Source organism: Triticum dicoccoides, chromosome 7A (genome assembly GCF_002162155.2).
Source record: "Triticum dicoccoides isolate Atlit2015 ecotype Zavitan chromosome 7A, WEW_v2.0, whole genome shotgun sequence".
In the NCBI taxonomy this organism is placed as follows: Eukaryota; Viridiplantae; Streptophyta; class Magnoliopsida; order Poales; family Poaceae; genus Triticum; species Triticum dicoccoides.
This window is the reverse complement of record NC_041392.1, coordinates 545,754,378-545,781,509: the sequence shown is the minus strand read 5'-3', so window position 1 is coordinate 545,781,509 and position 27,132 is coordinate 545,754,378.

The following is a 27,132-nucleotide window of genomic DNA, read 5'->3' as shown; positions in this document are numbered from 1 at the left end:
GATAGAGGCCCAGTGCTCGAAGAATATTATGTTTGAATGACATGTATTCCCACTGTAAAAACAATGTTTTATTAAGTTTATCAAGGTTGTATTTATACTTTTCCCCGAAAGTATTATGGTGCCTCCTGTGCGGCCGTTTATGTATATATGTATATAACCTGAAAGATTACAGTCGTCGGCTTCGGCCCCCACGCATATAATGCGGGGGTGTTCGCAGAAGATGCATGTTCACACTTGATCCAACGTCTTGGTCCATTAAGGAGGTGATAGTGCAGCGAACTAGGCAACCGGACTATAATGCTTTAACACTTTCACTTAGCCAGAGGAGTTTGACAGTGGGGCTACTATATAGCCCCTGGTGGCTCCGCACTCCTCCGAATTCAGGGTGCGTACATGCTTGGCCAGGAAACGGCCCTTCGTTAAGGCGGAGGAATCCCGAAGATTCCGGTAGGTCATCGAGTGGTTGACCAGTCTCACGCTATATCATGATAGTCAGTTTTCGGCTTTCTCTACTGAGGTGCTCGTCCGGATGAACCAGGGCACAACCGCAGTAGTTCTCCTGGTGCCGCCTTAGCCGATAGAGCGGAACGTAAGGCAGCAAAACACAGGAGCCGGGTAAACCCAACATTTGACCAAAGACATGATTCGGAGCTGATGCATATAAGGCCAAACTCGTGACGTCGAACACTCCCTAAGGTATTCAGTCTTTATGGTGTAAACCAGGCCTAAATAGTGCCCTTTGTAATAAGCCCCTGGTGTCCAGGTACGTGCAATATTCTGACGTGGCCACATGCCAATACGCCAGCATCCTTCTCAATTGTACTGAGAATCCGGGGGATGTGTATCAACAAGAGACAGTAAAAAAAGGTTTACGCAGGGTCTTAATCTAAAAAGAATCCTTGGAACGGGTCCCTACTGCACGTCTGTGCCTGTGTCTCCGTTGTGCCTTATCCTGGACGGGTGTAGCACGATGGTCATCTGTAAAAGAGAGGAACTTAGTTGAAAAGTTGTCATGCAAAAAGGTAGGTTGTACTAAAAAAAATATGTACAGTTCAAGATGAGCAAAGTTGAGCCTAATTGCCACTTGTTTGCACTCGTTGAGCCCCTTGTATTTTAATAGGGGTATAGCCATCAAACCTGTATCAATTACGTATAATTGCGCGGGACTCGTCTAACCGCGTCCGTGGTCTTAACGACCTGTCAGATGCTTCAGTTGGTGAGGCCATTTAGCGTGCGGCTGCCAAGGCAGCCGCATGGTCTTCTATGCGCAAGGAGTGCTCAATATTTCCATTTACCGTAATGATGCCGCGTGGATCGGGCATCTTAAGCATAAGATAAGCGTAATGCGGTATTGCGTTAAAGCGAGCGAAAGCTTCACGTCCGAGTAGAGCTTGATAGCCACTTTGGAACGGAGCGATGTGGAAGGTTAACTTTTCGCTGCGGAAGTTATTGGGAAAGTCGAATATAACCTCCAGTAGCAAGGAGCCCGTGCAATGGGCTTCTGGGCCTAGCGTTACTCCTTTAAAGGTAGTATTGCTATGTCTAATTTTTGCTGGGTCTATCCCCATGTTGCGTACTGTGTCCTGATATATCAGGTTTAAACTGCTGCCGCCGTCCATCAGAACTCGTGTGAAGTGGTATCCGTCAATTATTGGGTCTAATACCAAGGCAGCCCATCCTGCACGCCGGACACTTGCTGAGTAATCCCGATGGTCAAAAGTGATCGGTTGGGACGACCAGTGGCAGAATTCAACGGTAATAGGCCCTGGGGCATGTGTCTCTGGGAGTGCCGCTTTGTTTTTCCCCTTTATTACGTGTAACACATTGACTGTTTTGACTTCTGGTGGGAATTTCTTCTGTTCCCCAGTGCTTTGCTTGCGAGGCTCGTCCTCGTCTTTGCTTGGTGTATCCTGCCCCTTATGTTCGGCGTTGAGCTTGCCGGACTGCTTGAAGACCCAACATTCTCTATGGGTATGATTTGCAGGTTTATCGGGGGTACTATGGATCTAACATATTTGGTCCAGAATCTTGTTTAAGCTGGACAGTTCATCTCTGTTGCCTTTGGAGGGCGGCTTTTGCTAACCTAGCCGAGAGCTTCTGAATCCGGCATTTACCGCCGTGCTCTTCGGGCTGTCTTCTTTATTCCAGCACTTGTTTTTGCTGCGTCGTGATTTCTCATTTCCGTCCCTGACTTCGGATGTAATTGGGTCGCTGGTGCTGCATCGGGCTAACCAGCTGTCCTCGCCCGCGCAAAAGTGGGTCATGAGGCTTGTTAATGCTGCCATTGTTCTCGGCTTTTCTTGGCCGAGGTGTCAGGCGAGCCATTCATCTCGAACGATGTGCTTGAAAGCTGCTAAGGCTTCGGCGTCCGGACAGTCTACTATTTGGTTCTTCTTAGTGAGGAACCTGTTCCAAAGCTTTCGGGCTGACTCTCCGGGCTGTTGAGTTATATGACTTAAATCGTCTGCATCTAGTGGTCGGACATAGGTCCTTTGAAAATTTTCCCGAAAGGCGTCTTCGAGCTCTTCCCAGCTTCCAATGGAGTTTTCGGGGAGGCTTTTAAGCCAGTGCTGAGCTGGCCCTTTGAGCTTGAGGGGTAAGTACTTGATGGCGTGAAGATCGTCTCCTCGATCCATGTGGATATGGAGGATATAGTCCTCAATCCAGACCCCAGGGTCCGTTGTTCCGTCGTACGCCTCTATGTTTACGGGTTTGAATCCCTTTGGAAATTCATGGTCCAGCACCTCATTGGTGAAACATAGGGGGTGTGCGGCACCCCTGTATTTGGGTGTACCGTGGTGTTCGGATGTTTGTTGTGTTGTATTGCATACTGGAGCGCGCTTGTGTGGCCCGTATATGGATCTGGTTGTGCCATCCTTTTGATGCGAGCCCTCGCGTGGATCGTGTACTGGCTTATGTGCGGCGTCATTTGCCGCTCTATATTGGCCACGAGGTCGTCTATCCGATCGGATGGCTGTTTTGTTTTCTAACCGTGGGGGATCTAAGGCCTCCTCGTCGAATTCGGGTAGCAACTTTCGCTTCGGGTAGCTCTTGGTGTGGCGATTACCGCCGTACTTCTCTGTAGTGTTGAGTACTTCACTCCATCTAATTCTGAGCGTGTCTTGCGCAGCCCTGAGCCTTTGCTTCTGCTTTTTTAGACTCCTCGCAGTGGCAACGAGCCTTTGATGGGCATTCTGTTGCTCCGGGCGCCTGTCCGGTGTGATGTCGTCCGGACTGTTATCTTCGACGGAGTTGGGTTGTTCGGTTTGATTCTCCGTGTTGCCCTGGTCGGGCGGTGGTTCACCCTGTTCTATCGCTGGGTCTATATGACCGCTGTTTCTGCCGAGGCGGGATTTGGAGCGGCGCTTACGCCACTGCTTTGACTGCTTCTCAAGGGAACAACCCTTCGCTGCGTCCTTTCGTTCCTCGTCATCATTTTCTTTGGGTGTGTCCACCATGTATACATTATATGATGAAGTGGGCGTCCAGTGCCTTGTGGGCAGCGGTTCCTGTTCGTCTCCTGCATCGTCGTCCATGCCGTCGATGTCTTCGGAGTCAAAGTCGAGCATGTCGGTTAAATCGTCGGCAGTGGCTACTAAGTGGGTGGTGGGTGGGCGGCGAGTTTCTTCGTCATCCGCATCCCAATCCTGCCGAACATAGTTCGGCCCGGACTGTCCTAACAGGGAGAGAGACCTTAATGAGTTCAGTATGTCACCGAAGGGCGGGTGCTGAAAAATATCCGCGGAGGTAAACTCCATGATCAGCGCCCAATTGGATTCGATAGGTACGGGCGTAGGCGGTTCGGAGTCCGTGGCCGGGGAAGGATCCGGCAGTGTGGCATCACGGCTCTCGTGAAGGGTAAGGTCGATATTCGGCTCGATCGCCGCTGAGGATACGGCCTCCATGGCGGGGTCTATCCACCCGTCCATGGATGGCGCAACTGGTTCCGAATTGAGGGTCGGAGCAGTTGCCGGTGCGATCTCCTGAACACTGTCCGATGGTAGAGCTAAATCATGCTCATCATGACCGCGTGGCGCACTAAGCAGGGGCTCGAATCCGTCGAAGATCAAGTCTCCGCAGATATCGGCCGTGTAGTTTAAGCTTCCAAACCTGACCTGATGGCCAGGGGCGTAACCCTCGATCTGCTCCAGATGGCCAAGCGAGTTGGCCCGCAGTGCGAAGCCGCCGAATACAAAGATCTGTCCAGGGAGAAAAGTCTCACCCTGGACTGCATCGCTATCGATGATCGAAGGAGCCATCAATCCTAACGGCGACGACACAGAGGAACTCTCAATGAAAGCACCAATGTCAGTGTCAAAACCGGCGGATCTCGGGTTGGGGGTCCCGAACTGTGCGTCTAAGGAGGATGGTAACAGGAGGCTGAGGACACGATGTTGTACCCAGGTTCGGGCCCTCTTGATGGAGGTAAAACCCTACGTCCTTCTTGATTATTCTTGATAATATGAGTAGTACAAGAGTTGATCTACCACGAGATCGGAGAGGCTAAACCCTAGAAGCTAGCCTATGGTATGATTGTATGTTGTCCTACGGACTAAAACCCTCCGGTTTATATAGACACCGGAGGGGGCTAGGGTTACACAAGGTCGGTTACAAAGGAGGAGATATACATATCTGTATTGCCTAGCTTGCCTTCCACGCCAAGTAGAGTCCCATCCGGACACGGGACAAAGTCTTCAATCTTGTTTCTTCATAGTCCAACAATCCGGCCAAAGGATATAGTCCGGCTGTCCGGAGACCCCCTTATCCAGGACTCCCTCACCGGTGACCATCCACTTTCTCGTGAGTGAGGTGCGGAGTCCACTCCTCTTGAGAATAACCCGCCTAGCATGGAAGATACACACAACCCTAGTTGATACATGAGCTATTCGAGCATACAAAACAGAATGTTTATTTGAAGGTTCAGAGTTTGGCACATACAAATTTACTTGGAACGACAGGTAGATACTGTATATAGGTAGGTATGGTGGACTCATATGGAACAACTTTGGGGTTTATGGATGTGATGCCCGGGTAATTAAGCTACAGTAATCCCGCGTTAACGATGCCATGTCACCTCGGTTACTGTTGCTAACCTCGCGTTAGATCGAAACCGATTCGAAATCAGATTCAAAATCAATCAAAAAAAAATAAATTTTTCAAATATTAAAACTAAAATGTTCAGAGTGAACCAAATATTGTATAGGTAATTATGGTGGAGAAGCCACACCTTTATAAAATGTTTAAATACTATAAGATGAATAAAACAACAGCAAAAACAATTATTTAAATACCTTTTGTAATAAATAAAATGTCAAACTAATTTATTTGAGGACTAGACTTCTTGTGGCTATGGACTAAGTTGAAATACTAATTTATATACTACGTGTATATTTTACTAAAACTAAAATAATAGGAAACAAAACTAAAACAGAAAAGGTAAAGTAAATAAAAAGTAAAAAACAAAACAAAACAGAAGAGAAGGGAGCCCCCCCCCCACTAGGCCAACCGGCCCAGCTAGTCAGCTAGCCGGCCAGCCCATTACCCCCTGGCCTATATGGCCCCCTCACCCCGAAACCCTAACCCCTCTCCCAGTCGCCCTCTTCCCCCCCACTCGCTCCACTCCCCCTCTGCCCCCTCCCCGATCCAGATCGGATCGGGGGCATTCGGCGACGCCGCCCGATATCCCCACTGGAGCCACCCCGCCACCCACCGTCGTCGGTGCCGCCTCCCCTTCTCAGTCACTCATCCTCGACCACGGTCCCCAAGCTCGACGTCGCGTCGCCTCACCGTCGCCTGGAGGAACACCTCGCCGGAGCTACCTCGCCGGACGCCATCACCGACCTGCTTCCTCTACGCACGTCGTCCCCATCCCCCACCTCGAGCACCGCTGCCCTTGACCCTGCGAACCCCGGTGAGGCCTCGGGCCTCCCCCTCTCCTACCCTCTCCCTCGCCCTCGTGCTCACCGTGGCCCTCGCGCCCGCCGGCCGCACCGTTGGCCGCGCCCGGGCTCGCCCCTGGTCGCGCCCGCGACCGTGCTCACCGCACCCCGACCTCCTCTCCCTCCTACGACGCATCCGGGCCGCGCCCCGCGACCACCGCCTGCACCCGCCAGGCTAGTCTCGCCTGCTGCAGGCCGGGCCCCGATGCTACTTCGCCTCTGAAGCCCGCCTCCGGTCACCCTCTGTCACCCCTTGGAGCCCCTCGTTAGCCACTTGGTCGCTCCCTCGTCGGCGCTCCGCCCTGTCCCCTGCTCCCCGTGGCCGCGCACTGCGTGCCGTGGCCACCGTCGCCCGCCGTCCCTTTTCCCCCATGCGGCGCCGCCCGGATCCACCCCCGATGGCCGTCGTCCACACTGGCCAAACACCACCGTGCCCCGGTGGCCTCGCCTCGCCTCCCCGATCGGGCTCGGCCCTGGACGGGTGCGCCCGTAAGCGCACTGCTGGCGCCCGCGCCCGCTAAGGCCATAGGCCACTGACACGGGGACCCCACCCTCAGAACGTTAAAGAAAAAGAAAAGAAGAAGAAGATATAAGAAAAAGGGAAATTAAAAATAATATTAATAAAATTAAAAATTAACTAATTAGTGAATTAATTAAGTTAATTAACCATGTTTAATTAGTCTAATTAACTAGTTAGTTTAATTGAACCGTAATTAGTTTAGTTAAATCCTAATTAACCTAAATAGTGTATGACATGTGGGTCCCACTGGACCCACACATCAGTTTGACCAGTCAACACCTCTGTTGACTACTAACGTCATGCTAACGTCATCATGATGTCAACAAACACTGTTCTGGATAATGTTAGTTTAAATTAATTAAATAAATTCTAAAATGATTTAAAACTATAGAAAATCATATAAAATAAACCGTAGCACAGATGAAAATACTTTCTACATGAAAGTTGCTCAGAACGACGAGACGAATCCGGATGCGCAACCCGTTCGTCCGCGACACACCCCTAGCATTGCCGAACACGCAACTTTCCCCCTCCGGTTCACCGGTCCGAAAACGCGAAACACCGGGAATACTTTCCCAGATGTTTTCCCTCTTCATCGGTATCACCTACTACCGCGATTGGGCACACCAGCATCGTTACTTGTCATGTCATGCATCGATATGCATCTGTTTGCATTGTATTCATTGTTTCTTCCCCCTCTTCTCTCCGGTAGACTACGAGACCGACGCTGCTGCTGCCCAGTACGACTACGGAGTTGACGACCCCTCTCTCTTGCCAGAGCAACCAGGCAAGCCCCCCCCCTTGATCACCAGATATCACCTATTCTCCTCTATACTGCTTGCATTAGAGTAGTGTAGCATGTTACTGCTTTCCGTTGATCCTATTCTGATGCATAGCCTGACATTGTTGCTACATCTGTTGATACCTTACCTGCAATCCTAAATGCTTAGTATAGGATGCTAGTTTATCATCATTGGCCCTACATTCTTGTCAGTCTGCCTTGCTATACTATCGGGCCGTGATCACTTGGGAGGTGATCACGGGTATATACTATACATACATACATACTATACAGATGGTGACTAAAGTCGGGTCCGCTCGAAGAGTACCCACGAGTGATTCACGGATTGGGGGCTGAAAGGACCTTTGTCCCGACGGCCCTCTGTGTGGATCTTTGTGGCGGAGCGACAGGGCAGGTTGAGACCACCTAGGCGAGAGGTGGGCCTGGCCCTGGTCGGCGTCCGCGGTTGCTTCATAATAACACGCTTAACGAGATCTTGGTATTTGATCTGAGTCTGGCCATTTGGTCTATACGCACTAACCATCTACGCGGGAGTAGTTATGGGTATCCCGACGTCGTGGTATCAGCCGAAGCCTTCTAGACGTCAGCGACTGAGCGGCGCGCGCCGGATTGGAACGTAAGCCTGCTCTTATATTAAGGGGGCTAGTTCTGCTTTCGGCCGCCCTCGCAACGTGCAGGTGTGCAATGGGCGATGGGCCCAGACCCCTGCGCCATAGGAGTTAGACCGGCGTGCTGACCTCTCTGTTAGGCCTAGGTGGGGCTGCGACATGTTGATCTTCCGAGGCCGGGCATGACCCAGGAAAGTGTGTCCGGCCAAATGGGATCGAGCGTGTTGGGTTATGTGGTGCACCCCTGCAGGGAAGTTAATCTATTCGAATAGCCGTGTCCCTCGGTAAAAGGACGACCCGGAGTTGTACCTTGACCTTATGACAACTAGAACCGGATACTTAATAAAACACACCCTTCCAAGTGCCAGATACAACCCGGTGATCGCTCTCTAACAGGGCGACGAGGAGAGGATCGCCGGGTAGGATTATGCTATGCGATGCTACTAGAGATGCTACTTGGAGATGCTACTTGGAGATGCTACTTGGAGGACTTCAATCTACTCTCTCCTACATGCTGCAAGACGAAGGCTTCCAGAAGTATAGTCTTTGACAGGATTAGCTATCCCCCTCTTGTTCTGGCATTCTGCAGTTCAGTCCACTGATATGGCCCTTTACACATATACCCATGCATATGTAGTGTAGTTCCTTGCTTGCGAGTACTTTGGATGAGTACTCACGGTTGCTTTCTCCCCCTTTTTCCCCCTTTCCTTTCTTTCTGGTTGTCGCAACCAGATGCTGGAGCCTAGGAGCCAGACGCCACCGTTGATGACGACTACTACACTGGAGGTGCCTACTACTACGTGCAGGCTGCTGACGACGACCAGGAGTAGTTTAGGAGGATCCCAGGCAGGAGGCTTGCGCCTATTTCGATCTGTATCCCAGTTTGTGCTAGCCTTCTTAAGGCAAACTTGTTTAACTTATGTCTGTACTCAGATATTGTTGCTTCCGCTGACTCGTCTATGATCGAGCACTTGTATTCGAGCCCTCGAGTCCCCTGGCTTGTATTATGATGCTTGTATGACTTATTTATGTTTTTAGAGTTGTGTTGTGATATCTTCCCGTGAGTCCCTGATCTTGATCGTACACGTTTGCGTGCATGATTAGTGTACGATTGAATCGGGGGCGCCACAAGTTGGTATCAGAGCCGACTGCCTGTAGGAATCCCCCTTTCCAACTCCTTGGCCGAAGTTGAGTCTAGTCGATGAAAATTGTTTTACTAACTTGGTTGTGCGGCCCATGGGCCCACGTCGCCAATTGGGTGGTATTAGGATCTTTTTACTCCTCGATCTTTACTCCGGGATTCTGAACTCTCTTCTATTCGGGTTAAACGATTTTTACTAAAATCTAACTTTAGGTTCTCGAAAATACTTTCTCCCGGAGAGCCCCTTCAGTCCAGATGATCGCCGGCTGCACCAGAAGATTTCGAAGATACTCTCCAATATTCTCTCGAGACCTTGTGCCCGTTGCTTTTGCAATTCCCTTCCACCGAAATATCCCTATGGATAAATACTTACACCCGTCGTCCTTACTTTATACCCAGTCGATCTTGTTATTACAAGATACCTCGAAATTTTCTCTAATGTTTCGAGAATACTTTGTGCCTACTGCCTTGCAGTTCTTTGCTATATGAATACCACTACGGATAATTTCTCGCACTTACCGAGTATCCACTCATCCCCAGTTGTTTCATGTATGTCACCAATCCTCGAAATATCATTCGATCTTCCGAAAATCTTGAGCATCCTGTTGCTCTTGAAATTCTTGATTGCTTGCATTATGGTTAGTCCCATAAGTCTAGTAATCTTGTTGACACCCATTGTCATTGTCATTTTGAGTCCGTTGATTCGATTTGTTGCGAATGCTCGCAATCCTCAAACAGATCCTAGAATTCATCCTTCCGGCTCAGACGTCGTTTTAATCATGAGCTGGTTCTCGCCAATTAAATTGTCGTCGATTTTTCCCCTAAGTCTATTGAACTTATCCATCCTTGATCAGAGCGTCTGCTTCTGATTCTTCGCTTTGTAAATCATAACTCCTTAGCAATTGAGCTCTAAGTTATTCAGTTGTTTCGATAATCCAATGTCTTTGCCTTGCTTCTTCCTCTAGTTGTGTGTCGATACTCACCCCAGATCCTTTGCTGGATTTTATCCGACAATGTCCTTCATATTCAATAACCTTGAGCCTTTCCTAGGATATATACCGCCTTTGGTAAATTGTATCCTCTACTTTGCCAACCATGCTCTGCTATCGAGCTTGTGTTATTTACTCCTGAAGTTTGTGCTATATGTTCCTAAGAGGCCCTGATGGGTTGGACATATGCCTTTCTTTAAACTGTGTGAACCGGAAACCACTACGGGTCATACTCTACTAGTGTTATGTCAGATAAAATTTCAACACACAATTTTGTTGAAGGCAAGAAGTGAATGAAAGGTTATGCATTAAAGAAGTGGGAGTCGACCTTGAACTTTGTGTTCATGCCCATGGACACGATGTAGGTCCTGTCATAGAAGCTTCTTGTAATAATAACTATTTCCTTGATATGAAATCATCTGGTATTTATGTATTGATCATTTGCAGTCATGGTCCCGACCACATTTTCTCCTTGATTCAATTTCTCGGACAAGTTAAAGTGCTTGCCTTTTGCAGATCAATACACTTGCCCAACCTCTATTTTGATCTTCCTCGATTATTAACCTTTGGTATCTCGAGAACTATGTTGCTTCCTGCGAGTCTTCATCTAGTATTGCTTCTCACCGATCTCGGATCCCCCCCAGGGTCTGAGTTATTAGTCACTCGAGAACACCGATAACTGAATCGAGTCCGCACTGCGATTCAACAACTCTTAGTAATCTTCATCACTTACGAGTTTGTACTCGATCGTGTCATTCCCAGCTGATTGACTACATCATCATCGTCAGGTTGACTGCTTGACCATTTTACCTATGTCCTTCATCCTTGGGGCACAATCCCGACAGTGCTCTAAGCTTACATCGAACTTTCACCATCATATTGTTTGTCTTGAGAGATAACTCTAAATTTTGGGATGACATCTTATCTACGGTTATAATAGCCTTTTGCTTCACCATTCCCTTGGCTTGATGCCGTCGCCGAGCGATTGCATCTTCATGGAGCCTCTCGACAAAATTTGTCGTGATCATCATCAACATTTTAACTCCTTCCAGGATATCAATCAAATTCATGATGGGAAATACCATCCTTGCCCCTCGATGATCGTGTTATCATCGACCACATCCTTGTCTTCCCTCAACACAAACGTGTTCATGTTTTGGATTGAATCTTGAGTTCCTTGCTACCCAGCATTTGTTCTTCTTCACCTTGAAGTATTACCATCTTTTATGTCAAGAAGGTTGTGAGAATTGCTCTGCCTCTTAAAATCTCTTGGTATGGTGATACTTCTCACCATCACCATTCTTTCTTGGTCCCAATGTTGATTCTAACCGGAATACTAGCAAGTGAACGGTGCTGCTTGGATTCTGTACTCCTAGCAACCCTATTGCTTTGAAGTTAATGGCCGACAGCTCATCCTCAGGCTATTGGTTATTGATTCACCATTCTGACATTGGTCGTGCAACCCAACCCATATTTCGGGTGCACTTTTCAACCAATGTTTAATTGTGTATGTGTTCCTCAAGCATACCCCATTATATTATTTGATCTGACAGCTGTTATCTCCTTGTTCACATAATTGTGGAAATCCATTTTTGGAAATCTCAATGAATTGTCGCTGAGTTCATCAGCCACCTCCTCACCCTCTCCTTGGTTTAATGATGAGCTTTTGTTTCGGAACTCGCTTCCGTAGTAAATTTCCCGAGAATCTTGCAATGTCATCTCGTCAATTTGTGTTGCACCTTTCTTCTCAGGCATCCCGAGTCTGAGTTATCCTGACACCAATCAGATCTGAATCTCGGTCAGATATGATGGTTGGAACATATTTCCAAGAGTTATAAGAATGGTCTTTATGTGACCCGGTAAGGTGCTGTCGTGCCTAGCACACCTGGCCGGAGGCCATGTTGTTATAGATTCCTTTCCAACAAGGTTATCCATTCTTCCATGAGGAAACTGTAAGACTTATTCTATAAGTTGTTTTTGATGGATCCTTTGTATCCAAAGTCTGACCTTTGCTTGAAGACCATGTCAATGCTATCTCGAAGCATGTCTGTGGTACTCCGATTTTCAACAAGAACATTTGAAGCCCAATGCTAAATGTTTCCTGCTCAATTATCCAAACACCGTTGTATGGGTAATGTCTTGAAATTTCTCTCCCCTTACCTATCGGGTTTTCTACATTATATCCTGTCAGGATATCATGCTCCGCTTGTCCTTGGGAAGGATATACCCTTGAATTATGTGTTTAAACACATTTTCCTTTCCATTGGTTGGTTTAACGTTTCTTCTGATCTTTATGATCTAAGCAATAATATTCTTCTGCTCATGTAAACACCTCAGTGTACAATACTATTGTTGATGACATTCTGGTAACCATCGATGGGTGATAACTTTGCCAATTGGTTCGCCTCGTTCAACAAGCAGGAAAATTACTCTTTGTTCCCCGTCCTTGGTACTGACATTGTTGCCGACATAACCGACACCCTATTCTCTTACATGCCTTGCTTACATGATCGTGCAAGATGTCATCGCCCTTCCTTCTTTTAACCCACATGGTGGGCCCATAACCCACAGTTCCACAGGATTGAAACCTGACTCTCCTGTACAACGCTGTTTATAATGGTTATTCCTCACGCTTGGCTTCGTATTTAATTCACGGGCCACCTTCCTAGTGTTCTATTCTGGTATCAGACGCAACCCTTACTCTTGTTGCTCTGAACCCCTTTCTCACCCTGGTTCAGACCTCGAGCAACTATCTATCCGCTTGGAACCTCTTATTGTACCTTCGTACCTTACTCTCGATGTATTTTATATGTTCAACTCGAGAGATACTCTTATGCTCATTCTTGGGTTAACCCCAGCTTGTTCCCTCATAAGCATTTTTGTCGTAGCCGAGCTGCCCTTATTGATTCGTTAGTACATTGGAGATCCTGAATAAAGGATGACGGCTCCATCATGATGACCTGGAGCAGAGAAATGAAGACTTCAATGTAATGGATCCACCTCTTCGAGAAGAGCAACCAAAGACGAGAAGATTCGTTAGGATTTTCGTAACCAGAACCTTCCTCCTTTACTCCACCTCTTAAATCTCGGGACGAGATTTCTTGTAGTGGAGGAGAATTGTGACGCCCTGGTAATTAAGCTACAGTAATCCCGCGTTAACGATGCCATGTCACCTCGGTTATTGTTGCTAACCTCGCGTTAGATCGAAACCGATTCGAAATCAGATTCAAAATCAATCAAAAAAATAAAAGTTTTCAAAAATTAAAACTAAAATGTTCGAAGTGAACCAAATATTGTATAGGTAATTATGGTGGAGAAGCCACACCTTTATAAAATGTTTAAATACTATAAGATGAATAAAACAACAGCAAAAACAATTATTTAAATACCTTTCGTAACAAATAAAATGTCAAACTAATTTATTTGAGGACTAGACTTCTTGTGGCTATGGACTAAGTTGAAATACTAATTTAGATACTACGTGTATATTTTACTAAAACTAAAATAATAGGAAACAAAACTAAAACAGAAAAGGTACAGTAAATAAAAAGTAAAAAACAAAACAAAACAGAAGAGAAGGGAGCCCCCCCCCACTAGGCCAACCGGCCCAGCTAGTCAGCTAGCCGGCCAGCCCATTACCCCCTGGCCTATATGGCCCCCTCACCCCGAAACCCTAACCCCTCTCCCAGTCGCCCTCTTCCCCCCCACTCGCTCCACTCCCCCTCTGCCCCTCCCCGATCCAGATCGGATCGGGGGCGTTCGGCGACGCCGCCCGGTATCCCCGCTGGAGCCACCCCGCCACCCACCATCGTCGGTGCCGCCTCCCCTTCTCAGTCACTCGTCCTCGACCACGGTCCCCAAGCTCGACGTCGCGTCGCCGTCATCGTCGCCTGGAGGAACACCTCACCGGAGCTACCTCGCCGGACGCCATCACCGGCCTGCTTCCTCTACGCACGTCGTCCCCGTCCCCCACCTCGAGCACCGCTGCCCTTGACCCTGCGAACCCCGGTGAGGCCCCGGGCCTCCTCCTCTCCTACCCTCTCCCTCGCCCTCGTGCTCACCGTGGCCGTCGCGCCCGCCGGCCGCACCGTTGGCCGCGCCCGGGCTCGCCCCTGGTTGCGCCCGCGACCGTGCTCACCGCACCCCGACCTCCTCTCCCTCCTACGACGCGTCCGGGCCGCGCCCCGCGACCACCGCCTGCACTCGCCAGGCTCGTCTCGCCTGCTGCAGGCCGGGCCCTGATGCTACTTCGCCTCTGAAGCCCGCCTCCGGTCACCCTCTGTCGCCCCTTGGAGCCCCTCGTTAGCCACTTGGTCGCTCCCTCGTCGGCGCTCCGCCCCGTCCCCTGCTCCCCGTGGCCGCGCACTGCGTGCCGTGGCCGCCGTCGCCCGCCGTCCCGCTTCCCCCATGCGGCGCCGCCCGGATCCACCCCCGATGGTCGTCGTCCACACTGGCCAAACACCACCGTGCCCCGGTGGCCTCGCCTCGCCTCCCCGATCGGGCTCGGCCCTGGACGGGTGCGCCCGTAAGCGCACTGCTGGCGCCCGCGCCCGCTAAGGCCATAGGCCACTGACACGGGGACCCCACCCCCAGAACGTTAAAGAAAAAGAAAAGAAGAAGAAGATATAAGAAAAAGGGAAATGAAAAATAATATTAATAAAATTAAGAATTAACTAATTAGTGAATTAATTAAGTTAATTAACCCTGTTTAATTAGTCTAATTAACTAGTTAGTTTAATTGAACCGTATAGTTTAGTTAAATCCTAATTAACCTAAATAGTGTATGACATGTGGGTCCCACTGGACCCACACATCAGTTTGACCAGTCAACACCTCTGTTGACTACTGACGTCAAACCTAGCATTGACGAACACACAACTTTCCCCCTCCGGTTCACCGGTCCGAAAACGCGAAACACCGGGAATACTTTCCCAGATGTTTTCCCTCTTCGTCGGTATCACCTACTACCGCGATTGGGCACACCCAACATCGTTACTTGTCATGTCATGCATCGATATGCATCTGTTTGCATTGTATTCATTGTTTCTTCCCCCTCTTCTCTCCGGTAGACTACGAGACCGACGCTGCTGCTGCCCAGTACGACTACGGAGTTGACGACCCCTCTCTCTTGCCAGAGCAACCAGGCAAGCCCCCCCCTTGATCACCAGATATCGCCTATTCTCCTCTATACTGCTTGCATTAGAGTAGTGTAGCATGTTACTGCTTTCCGTTGATCCTATTCTGATGCATAGCCTGACATTGTTGCTACATCTGTTGATACCTTACCTGCAATCCTAAATGCTTAGTATAGGATGCTAGTTTATCATCATTGGCCCTACATTCTTGTCAGTCTGCCTTGCTATACTATCGGGCCGTGATCACTTGGGAGGTGATCACGGGTATATACTATACATACATACATACTATACAGATGGTGACTAAAGTCGGGTCCGCTCGAAGAGTACCCACGAGTGATTCACGGATTGGGGGCTGAAAGGACCTTTGTCCCGACGGCCCTCTGTGTGGATCTTTGTGGCGGAGCGACAGGGCAGGTTGAGACCACCTAGGCGAGAGGTGGGCCTGGCCCTGGTCGGCGTCCGCGGTTGCTTCATAATAACACGCTTAACGAGATCTTGGTATTTGATCTGAGTCTGGCCATTTGGTCTATACGCACTAACCATCTACGCGGGAGTAGTTATGGGTATCCCGACGTCGTGGTATCAGCCGAAGCCTTCTAGACGTCAGCGACTGAGCGGCGCGCGCCGGATTGGAACGTAAGCCTGCTCTTGTATTAAGGGGGCTAGTTCTGCTTTCGGCCGCCCTCGCAACGTGCAGGTGTGCAATGGGCGATGGGCCCAGACCCCTGCGCCATAGGAGTTAGACCGGCGTGCTGACCTCTCTGTTAGGCCTAGGTGGGGCTGCGACGTGTTGATCTTCCGAGGCCGGGCATGACCCAGGAAAGTGTGTCTGGCCAAATGGGATCGAGCGTGTTGGGTTATGTGGTGCACCCCTGCAGGGAAGTTAATCTATTCGAATAGCCGTGTCCCTCGGTAAAAGGACGACCCGGAGTTGTACCTTGACCTTATGACAACTAGAACCGGATACTTAATAAAACACACCCTTCCAAGTGCCAGATACAACCCGGTGATCGCTCTCTAACAGGGCGACGAGGAGAGGATCGCCGGGTAGGATTATGCTATGCGATGCTACTAGAGATGCTACTTGGAGATGCTACTTGGAGATGCTACTTGGAGGACTTCAATCTACTCTCTCCTACATGCTGCAAGACGGAGGCTTCCAGAAGCGTAGTCTTCGACAGGATTAGCTATCCCTTTCTTGTTCTGGCATTCTGCAGTTCAGTCCACTGATATGGCCCTTTACACATATACCCATGCATATGTAGTGTAGTTCCTTGCTTGCGAGTACTTTGGATGAGTACTCACGGTTGCTTTCTCCCCCCCTTTTCCCCCCTTTCCTTTCTTTCTGGTTGTCGCAACCGGATGCTGGAGCCCAGGAGCCAGACGCCACCGTTGATGACGACTACTACACTGGAGGTGCCTACTACTACGTGCAGGCTGCTGACGACGACCAGGAGTAGTTTAGGAGGATCCCAGGCAGGAGGCTTGCGCCTATTTCGATCTGTATCCCAGTTTGTGCTAGCCTTCTTAAGGCAAACTTGTTTAACTTATGTCTGTACTCAGATATTGTTGCTTTCGCTGACTCGTCTATGATCGAGCACTTGTATTCGAGCCCTCGAGCCCCCTGGCTTGTATTGTGATGCTTGTATGACTTATTTATGTTTTTAGAGTTGTGTTGTGATATCTTCCCGTGAGTCCCTGATCTTGATCGTACACGTTTGCGTGCATGATTAGTGTACGATTGAATCGGGGGCGCCACAATGGAATTGGATGCACAAGCAGTATTCCCGCTTAGTACAGGTGGAGGCTAGCAAAAGACTGGGAAGCGACCAGCTAGAGAGCGACAACAGTCATGAACATGCATTAAAATTAATCAACACCGAATGCAAGCATGAGTAGGATATAATGCACCATGAACATAAATATCGTAGAGGCTATGTTGATTTTGTTTCAACTACATGCGTGAACATGTGCCAAGTCAAGTCACTCGAATCTTTCAAAAGAGGATACCACCCTATCATACCACATCACAACCATTTTAATAGCATGTTGGCACGCAAGGTAAACCATTATAAGATCCTAGCTAATTAAGCATGGCATAAGCAACTATAATCTCTAATTGTCATTGCAAACATGTTTATTCATAATAGGCTGAATCAGGAATGATGAACTGATCATATTTACAAAAACAAGAGAGGTCGAGTTCATACCAGCTTTTCTCATCTCAATAAGTTCATCATATAATCATCATTATTGCCTTTCACTAGCACAACCGAGTAGTGTGGATAATAATAATAGTGCACATGCATTGGACTAAGCTGGAATCTGCAAGCATTCAATTCAAGAGAGAAGACAAGGTAATGGGCTCTTTGTCAAATCAACAATAATGCATATAAGAGCCACTTTAACATTTTAATTATGGTCTTCTCCTCTCGACCCCCAAAGAAAAGAAACAAAACTATTTACATGGGAAAGCTCCCAACAAGCAAAATAAGAACGAGAAATCTTTTGGGTTTTCTTTTTAGTTACTACTACAAGCATGGAAAGTAAACTAATTAAAAGCTACAACTAATTTTTTTTGTTTTTCTTAAGGTTTATTAAACACACAAGAACAAAGCATAAAAAGGAAAATAAACTAGCATCGATGATACAATGAAAAAGTATGAGCACCGACAACTAGCAATGAGTGTGTGAACATGAATGTAATGTCGGTGAGAAATACGTACTCCCCCAAGCTTAGGCTTTTGGCCTAAGTTGGTCTATGGCCACGGCTGGCCTGGCGGATATCCAAAGTTGTAGTTGGGATCATACTGTGAAGAAGCCTCGGATTGCCACTGGTTGGCAATCACCTCCGGATCCCACTGGTAATTAGACTGTCGTGGATGATCAAATTGTGGTTCCGGCTCTGGCTCTGTAGCTAATGTAGGGTTCCGGTAGGCGTGAATGGCCTCCAACGGAACAAGGTACTTGCCTGCAGATAAATCAAACAAGGAAGGAGCAGGCAAGGCAATCTCTCAAGAAATCATCACAAGGCCATTCACACGGCTGAACCTCAGCGGTGCGAGGCGGATTATATTTGGGCCTCTCTTCTTCTTCACTTTGCTTATCCTTCGAGCTTCGGCTCAAAGAGCCCCTCAAAAATCTCTTCATCTTTTTCTGACAATTTCTGAAATTTTTAGTAACTTCAAAATAAAAGTGAACCAAACTCAACAAAATTGATAGCAACTACTCCTACAAGTGCCTAGAGACTATATCATGCATTAGAACTACTTGGAACCATATAAATTTGACATGCAAGCTCAAGAACATGGTCACCTAGGCAGCACAAATTTGCAATGAACATAATTGGACCATTGGAGGAGTCACACACCAAGGAACAATCCCCCAAAGCAGTTTTGTGAGAGGTGCTTTGAGCAAGGAGATCGAAAATCACAGCAAAATGATCTAGAACTCGTGCTTGAGCTGGTTGGTGATTTTTTGGGAGGAAGAAGGAGTGTTTGGTGGCTGGAATAAGTGGAGGGGAGCCACCATGGGCCCACGAGGCAGGGGGCGCGCCCAGGGGGGTGGGCGCGCCCTGGACCCTTGTGGGCAGGTGCTTGCTCCCCCTGCTGTGTTCTCGGTGCTAGATATTCTCAAATATTCCAGAAAAATCATATTTAAATTTCAGGGCATTTGGAGAACTTTTATTTTTGGGGTATTTCTTATTGCATGGATAATTCAGATAACAGACAAAAATTACTATTTTTGCTTTATTTAATATAAATAACAGAAAGTGAAAAGAGGGTACAAAGATTTTTGTTTTCTAAATTCATCCATCTCATGCTAATCAAAAGGAATCCACTAACAAGGTTGATCAGGTCTTGTTAACAAACTCATTCCGAATAACATGGAACCAGAGAATTTTGGAATAACACTAGGTTACCTCAACGGGAATATGCATGTCCCCAACAATAAGAATATCATATTTCTTCTGGACAGTAGGAAGAGGAAATTCAAAATCTCCAATAGTAATAGTTGAAAATTTTCCAATAGAATTGATACTGTGGACTTGAGGTTGTTTCCTCGAAAAGTGTATCGTATGCTCATTACCATTAACATGAAAAGTGGCATTGCCTTTGGTGCAATCAATAACAGCCCCTGCAGTATACAAAAAGGGTCTTCCAAGAATAATAGACATACTATCGTCCTCGGGAATATCAAGAATAACAAAGTCCGTTAAAATAGTGACATTTGCAACCACAACAGGGCACAAAGTTTCTGAAAGAGGTATTGAAGTTGATAAAGCCAAGGTCGATGCTATTGAAAAGATGCCATGTCCCAAGGACATCAAAGGTATAAGAAGTTTCCTTGGTCAGGCCGGGTTTTATAGGAGGTTCATTAAGGACTTCTCAAAAATTTCTCAGCCTCTGACTAATTTATTGCAAAAAGATATACCATTTGTCTTTGATGATGATTGTGTAGAACCATTTGAAATACTTAAGAAAGCATTAGTCTCTGCACCAGTTGTTCAGCCACCTGATTGGAATTTACCCTTTGAAATTATGTGTGATGCTAGTGATTATGCTGTAGGTGCTGTTCTAGGGCAAAGAGTCGATAAGAAATTAAATGTTATTCATTATGCTAGTAAGACTCTAGACAATGCTCAAAGAAATTATGCTACTACCGAAAAAGAACTTTTAGCAGTTGTATTTGCTTGTGATAAGTTCAGATCTTATATTGTTGATTCTAAAGTAACTATTCAAACAGATCATGCTGCTATTAAATATCTTATGTAAAAGAAAGATGCTAAACCTAGACTTATTAGATGGGTTCTCTTGCTACAAGAATTTGATTTGCATATTGTTGATAGAAAGGGAGCTGAGAACCCCGTTGCAGACAACTTGTCTAGGTTAGAAAATATTCTTGATGACCCACTACCTATTAATGATGACTTTCCTGATGAGCAATTAAATGTTATAAGTACTTCTCATAGTACTCCATGGTATGCTGATTATGCTAATTATATTGTTGCTAAGTTTATACCACCTAGCTTAACATACCAACAAAAGAAAAAGTTCTTCTATGATTTGAGACATTACTTTTGGGATGACCCACATCTTTATAAAGAAGGAGTAGATGGTGTTATTATGCGTTGTGTACCTGAGCATGAACAGGAACAGATCCTACGCAAGTGTCATTCCGAGTCTTATGGAGGACACCACGCTGGAGATAGAACTGCACATAAGGTATTGCAATCTGGTTTTTATTGGCCTACTCTCTTTAAGGATGCCCGTAAGTTTGTCTTGTCCTGTGATGAATGTCAAAGAATTGGTAATATTAGCGGACGTCAAGAAATGCCTATGAATTATTCACTTACTATTGAACCGTTTGATGTTTGGGGCTTTGATTATATGGGACCTTTTCCTGCCTCTAATGGATACACACATATTTTAGTTGTTGTTGATTATGTTACTAAGTGGGTAGAAGCTATTCCAACTAGTAGTTCTGATCATAACACTTCTATTAAAATGCTTAAAGAAGTTATTTTCCCGAGGTTTGGAGTCCCTATATATTTAATGACTGATGGTGGTTCACACTTTATTCATGGTGCTTTCCGTAAAATGCTTGCTAAATATGATGTTAATCATAGAATTGCATCCCGTTATCACCCACAGTCTAGTGGTCAAGTAGAGTTGAGCAATAGAGAGGTCAAATTAATTTTGCAAAAGACTGTTAATAGGTCTAGAAAGAATTGGTCTAAGAAACTTGATGATGCATTATGGGCTTATAGAACTGCATACAGAAACCCTATGGGTATGTCCCCGTATAAAATGGTCTATGGAAAAGCATGTCACTTACCTCTCGAACTAGAACATAAGGCATACTGGGCTATTAAAGAACTCAACTATGATTTTAAACTTGCCGGTGAGATGAGGTTATTTGATATTAGCTCACTTGATGAATGGAGAACCCAAGCTTATGAAAATGCCAAGTTGTTTAAAGAAAAAGTTAAAAGATGGCATGAAAAAAGGATACAAAAGCATGAGTTTAATGTAGAGATTATGTATTGCTATACAACTCTCGTTTAAGATTTTTTGCAGGAAAACTTCTCTCTAAATGGTAAGGCCCCTACGTCATCGAAGAGGTCTATCGTTCCGGTGCCATAAAAATCAACAACTTCGAGGGCACAAATCCAAAGGTGGTAAACGGTCAAAGAATTAAGCATTATATCTCAGGTAATCCCATAAATGTTGAAACCAATATTATTGAAACCATAACCTCGGAGGAATACATAAGGGACACTTTCCGGATCGTTTCAGACTCCGAAAATGAATAGGTATGTGGTACGGTAAGTAAACCGACTCCAAAACAATTTTTAAGGCAACATTTCTCCGTTTTGGAATATTTAGAAAAATAGAAAAATAAGTAGCAGTACGGGAAGGACACGAGGGCCCCACGAGGGTGGTGGGCGCGCCCTACCCCCTGGGCGCGCCCCCTACCTCGTGAGCGCCTCGTGTGCCCTCCGGACTCCGTTTTCTTGCACGTTACGTATTTTGGTCGGTAAAAATTCATTATATAACCTCCCGAAGGTTTTGACTCCCGTATCACGCAAAAATCCTCTGTTCTTGTTCCGAGCTGTTTTCTGTCAGGGTTTTCCAGGCTAGGCATCATGTCGTCTCCCTCCTCCAACAATGGTGAAAACGATGCTTGGCTAATGAAGATAGATTTGAAGAGGGAAGAACCCACGAGGGTCAACAAGGATGAAAGGATCAAGAAGGCCACGGAGGATCAAGCTCCAGCAGCAAAAGACACCCTTCAAATTGATCATAACCTTCTTACCCCAACTGAGATCGAAGCTTTCAAGATGATTGAGTTAGCTCGTGTTCAATCCAAGTATCTCACACAAGAAAATATTTTGTTGAAGGAGCATATTGTCGCACTCAAGGGCATTATTCGCAAGCTGGAGGACCTCTTACGCTCGATGTGCAATTATCCGTCACCTCCACTGTCTCCTCCAACAAAGAAGAATTGAGTATCTGGGTATGGGCGCTCCCCTTGGCAACTGCCAAGCTTGGGGGAGGTGCCCCGGTATCGTATCACAATCACAACTCCTATCTTTACCGTTTTTCTTAGTTCGATCCTATTAGTAGTATCTTGATCTAGTAGAATAAAGTTTATGGCATGATCTAGTTTGAGTTTTGCTTTATGATCCCTCTATGTAATCAAGTCCATGAGTTATATATAATAAAGATTAGTGTTGAGTCAAGGGCTTGATTATTTTGCCATGATCTTGGGTGAATAAAAGAAAGAAGAAAAGAATAAAAGAAACAAAAAGTTCATATTGATCTTATTGAGAGTAATGACTTCACATAGAAAGAGTATGATGATTAAAAGTTGTTGGGAGTTGGCAGACATAGCTTTGGTCATTGTTGCAATTAATAGGAAGTAATAAGGAAAGAGAGGTTTCACATATAGATATATTATCATTAACATCTTTTATGATTGGGAGCACTCATTAAAATATGACATGCTAAAGAGTTGATGTTGGACAAGGAAGACAACGTAATGAGTTATGTCTTTCTTATATCTAAGATAAAGTATGTTGTAATGGTTGCTCTAACTTGTTGAGCTTGCCTTTCCCCCTCATGCTAGCCAAATTCTCAGCACCAAGTAGAAATGCTACTTGTGCTTCCAAATATCCCTAAACCAGTTTTGCCATGAGAGTCCACCATATCTACCTATGGATTGAGTAAGATCCTTCAAGTAAGTTGTCATCGGTGCAAAGCAATAAAAATTGCTCTAAATATGTATGATTGATTGGTGTGGGAGAAATAAGCTTTTTACGATCTTGTGATGTGGAATTAATAAAAGCGACAGACATAATAAAGGTTCATATCACAAGGGGCAATATAAAGTGACGTTCTTTCGCATTGAGATTTTATACATCCAACCATAAAAGCGCATGGCAACCTCTACTTCCCTCTGCGAAGGGCCTATCCTTTATTATTATCTTCTACCTTATGCAAGAGTCATGGTGATCTTCACCTTTTCTTTTTTATTTTATCCTTTGGCAAGCTCAGCATGTTGGAAAGAACATGATATATATATCTAATTGGATGTAGGGGAGCATGAACCATTATTGTTGACATTACCCTTGAGGTAAAAGGTTGTGGGGCAAAACTATAAGCCCCTATCTTTCTCTATGTCCGATTAAAACTCTGTAACCACAAGTATCGCGTGAGTGTTAGCAATTATGGAGGACTAAATGATAGTTGAGTATGTGGACTTGCTTTTCAGCTCTGACATAGACTCTTTCCGATGTTATGATAAATTGCAATTGCTTCAATGATTGAGATAATAGTTTGTCGGAGCCCAATAAGGTTTATGATTTATACTTTTGCATTGTGAATAGATCATCACTTGAACATAAGTAATCATATGACAAAACCTATATATGTTGCTGTTATAAGAATAATCATGATGCCTTCATGTCCGTATTTTTTTTATCGACGCCTCTACCTCTAAACATGAGGACATATTTACTGTTATCGGCTTTTCGCTTGAGGACAAGCGAGGTCTAAGCTTGGGGGAGTTGATACGTCCGTTTTGCATCATGCTTTTATATCGATATTTATTGCATTATGGACTATTATTTCACTTTATGTCATAATACCTATGGCTATTCTCTCTTATTTTACAAGGTTTACATAAAGAGGGAGAATGCCGACAGCTGGAATTCTTGTTTGGAAAAGGAGCAAATATTAGAGACCTATTCTGCACAACTCCAAAACTTCTGAAACTCCACGGAACGTCTTAAAAGAAATAAAGAAAAATCCACGCCAAAGATGAAGGCCAGGGGGCCCACACCCTGCTCACGAGGGTGGGGGGCGCCCCCCTAGGGCACGCCCCCCTATCTCGTGGGCCCCCTGGTGGCTCTCCGATGCCCATATTCTCCTATATGAGGTCTTTCGATGAGAAAAAAATAAGAAGGAACTTTTCGGGACGAGACTCCGCCGCCATGAGGCAGAACCTTGGTGGATCCAATCTAGAGCTCCGGCAGAGCTGTTCTGCCGGGGATACTTCCTTCCCGGAGGAGGAAATCATCACCATCGTCATCACCAACACTCCTCTCAGCGGGAGAGGGCAATCTCCATCAACATCTTCACCAACACCATCTCATCTCCAAACCCTAGTTCATCTCTTGTATCCAATTCTGGTCTCAAAGTCCGGGATTGGTGCTAGTAGGTTGCTAGTAGTGTTGATTACTCCTTGTAGTTGATGTCGTATTTCGGGTTCCGGCAGACCCTTGAGGTTCGAACACTGGGGTGCGCGCGGAGATCTCGCTTCCTACCTACCTGCACCCCTCCGCCTCGCTAAGATCTAAGCTATGGAAAGAACAACACAAGAGACACAGGGTTTATACTGGTTCGGGCCACCGTTGTGGTGTAATACCCTACTCCAGTGTGTGGTGTGGTGGATTGCCTCTTGGGCTGATGATGATGAATGATACAAGGAAGAACAGCCTCGCGATGGTCTGTTCTTGGCTGAGGCGATGAACTCCTGGGAGGAGTTCAGCCACCCTTCTCTCTCTCTCTCTGATTGTCTTTCTCCGATTCAACCTCCTATCGAACCTATGCTCTTAACCCCTCCGAACCCGCTCTTCTGTGGGTGGCTGGTCCTATTTATAGAGGCCCTGGTCCTCTTCCCAAATATCGAGCGGGAAGGGAGCCAACAATGGCAGACTAATTTGAAGGGGGACAGCTAGTACTCACTACCCTGACAAAAGTAGTCTTCGCCTACACAAAGCTCTGGTGGTGATGCCATCTTGGGCTCCACGATGACCTCCGTCTTGTAGTCTTCCTGGTCTTGGTCTCATTGCACCGGAATGGCAACCTTTGCCTGATGCCTCGGTACTCCGCGGCTGCGCTTGCCCCCTTGGCACCAAAGAGGAAAGGAGGACACTGCGCGGGCTGGCACCCGCCTGGTGCCCTTAGTCGTCATGGCTTGCGTCACGGGCACCTCGTGAGGTACCCCACCTTGATCTCTCCACCTCCTCATGAGCCAGCCTGATGAGGCCGTGCCTGAGGAAGCTCCGTGTCGTCCGCCCCGCGAGGCTTGGCCCCTCGCGAGGGTCTTGAGTCTGTGTTGATGAAGATGGGCCGTGCTGGGCCCCCCTTGAGCCACGCCGCAGGCCACAGGCAGGCAAGTCTGGGGACCCCCATTCCCAGAACACCGACAGTAGCCCCCGGGCCCAAGGCGCGCTCGGACTTGGCCGTGCAGGGAGGCGGAAGGGCAAGAGTGAAGCGCCGCGGGCCCTAACAGCCTGCGGCCTTGGGCGCCGCGTGGCGGTTGACTTGACGTGGGCGCCTCAGCAACTGCGCGAGTTGATAAGGGAGCGGCTTCTGCCCAGGCTTCGCTTTTTTGCTTTCTCCGGTTGCTGCTCAGATCCCCTTTCTTACGCCTCTCCTTCCTTCCTCTAAAATCTCCAGATCTACTCCGGCCGCGTGACCTAGGAAGCCATGGCGCCTCGTCAGTCCCCGACCGGAGCTTGGTACTCGTCTACCCTGGACTCGCCAAACATGTCGGAGGCGAGCCTTGCCCGGTTGCGCCAGATGGCGGCGGCACAGGGCATCAACGGGGCGAAGGCGCTCAAGGCCGGCTCCGCCACCCCGGAAGGCCAAGGGAGCACCTTCTATCCGTTCTTCGTAAGTGCCATTGCCGCCGGCCTGGTGCCTCCCTTCTCTGAGTTCTTCTTCTCTGTCCTCCGCCATTACAAGCTACAGGCTCTGCATCTCCACCCCAACTCCGTCCTTCTCCTGGCAATCTTCACCTATTACTGCGAGGCTCACGTAGGGATGCAGCCCTCAGTGGCCTTGCTGCGCCACTACTTCTACCTCCGGACCTCTCGCGGTCCTGCTTCCGCGTGCGCGAGCTTCATCGCGTACGGTGGCGCCATTGCCATCTCGAACCCCGGGAAAGGATTAAGGGCTTCAGGAGCAAGTGGGTCTTGGTGGATGCCGGGCACATCCACCCTCGGCTGATCTTGCCCACGGAGCAGCCCACGAGCTCCAGTGATTGGGGTCGAGCTGAGCTCGCGGACCCCCACGCGAAGCTGGTGCTGGAGAAGATGGACGCGGATCTGAGGCCGGCCAACATGGCGGCGGCGAAGCTGACTGGCGCGTCACTGCTGAGGGAATTCCTGGAGCACCAGGTGGCTCCGCTTCGGCGGTACTCACTTCCGATGTGGAGGCCCCATCCGAGCCCCGCGGCCTATGGCCGATGGAGATCTGGCTGCGGTCCTCCAATCTCTGGTCGGGGGCGATGTGGCGAGGTTGGAGGGCGCTCCTACGCCCTTGTTCCTCTGCGACGACTGGGAGCAGGTAGTGAAGTCCATGCCCGTCTTCAACGGGGATGGGCCCGTGCCCATGGAAACTCCCGAGGAACCGGTGGACGTGCCCTCCGACGATTCCAGCGAAGAGGAGGAAGGAGGGGAGTGGGAAAGAGGGCCTAACTCCGAGGCGACTGACGGAGAGTCGAGGGCTCCCCTCTCCCGGCGCAGGTCCCGCGTTCTCCGCCTCTCTCCGAGCGATGACGATGAGGATGACGGCGAGCAGGACGGCGGGAGCTTGCCCCCGATCCCGAAGAAGGACAGGACCAGGCTGATCTCCAGCGGGTCTACCCCGGCCCCGAGGCGGACCGCAGACGCACCTTTCACTTCCAAGCTTCCCGAGGTTGACCCTTCCAGCCGGCTTTCAGGCTTCAAATTTGGCCGGAGGCCGCTCGAGCTCACTAGCGACGACCCGTAAGCATTTGATCCTTGTCTTTATTTCTTGTCCTGCTTCTGAGGCTTGACGTCCGCATCTCTTGGATAGGCTGGCGCCCGCAGCAAAGAAGCTGAAGGGAGCTCCTGAGGTTCCACCCATGGCAGCGCCTCTGCCCGCGAAGGAGGGTGACCGCGACACACGGGCTTCTCCTGCTCGGTCGTCCTCGCGAGGCCAGGCTGAGCCGGCTGGGG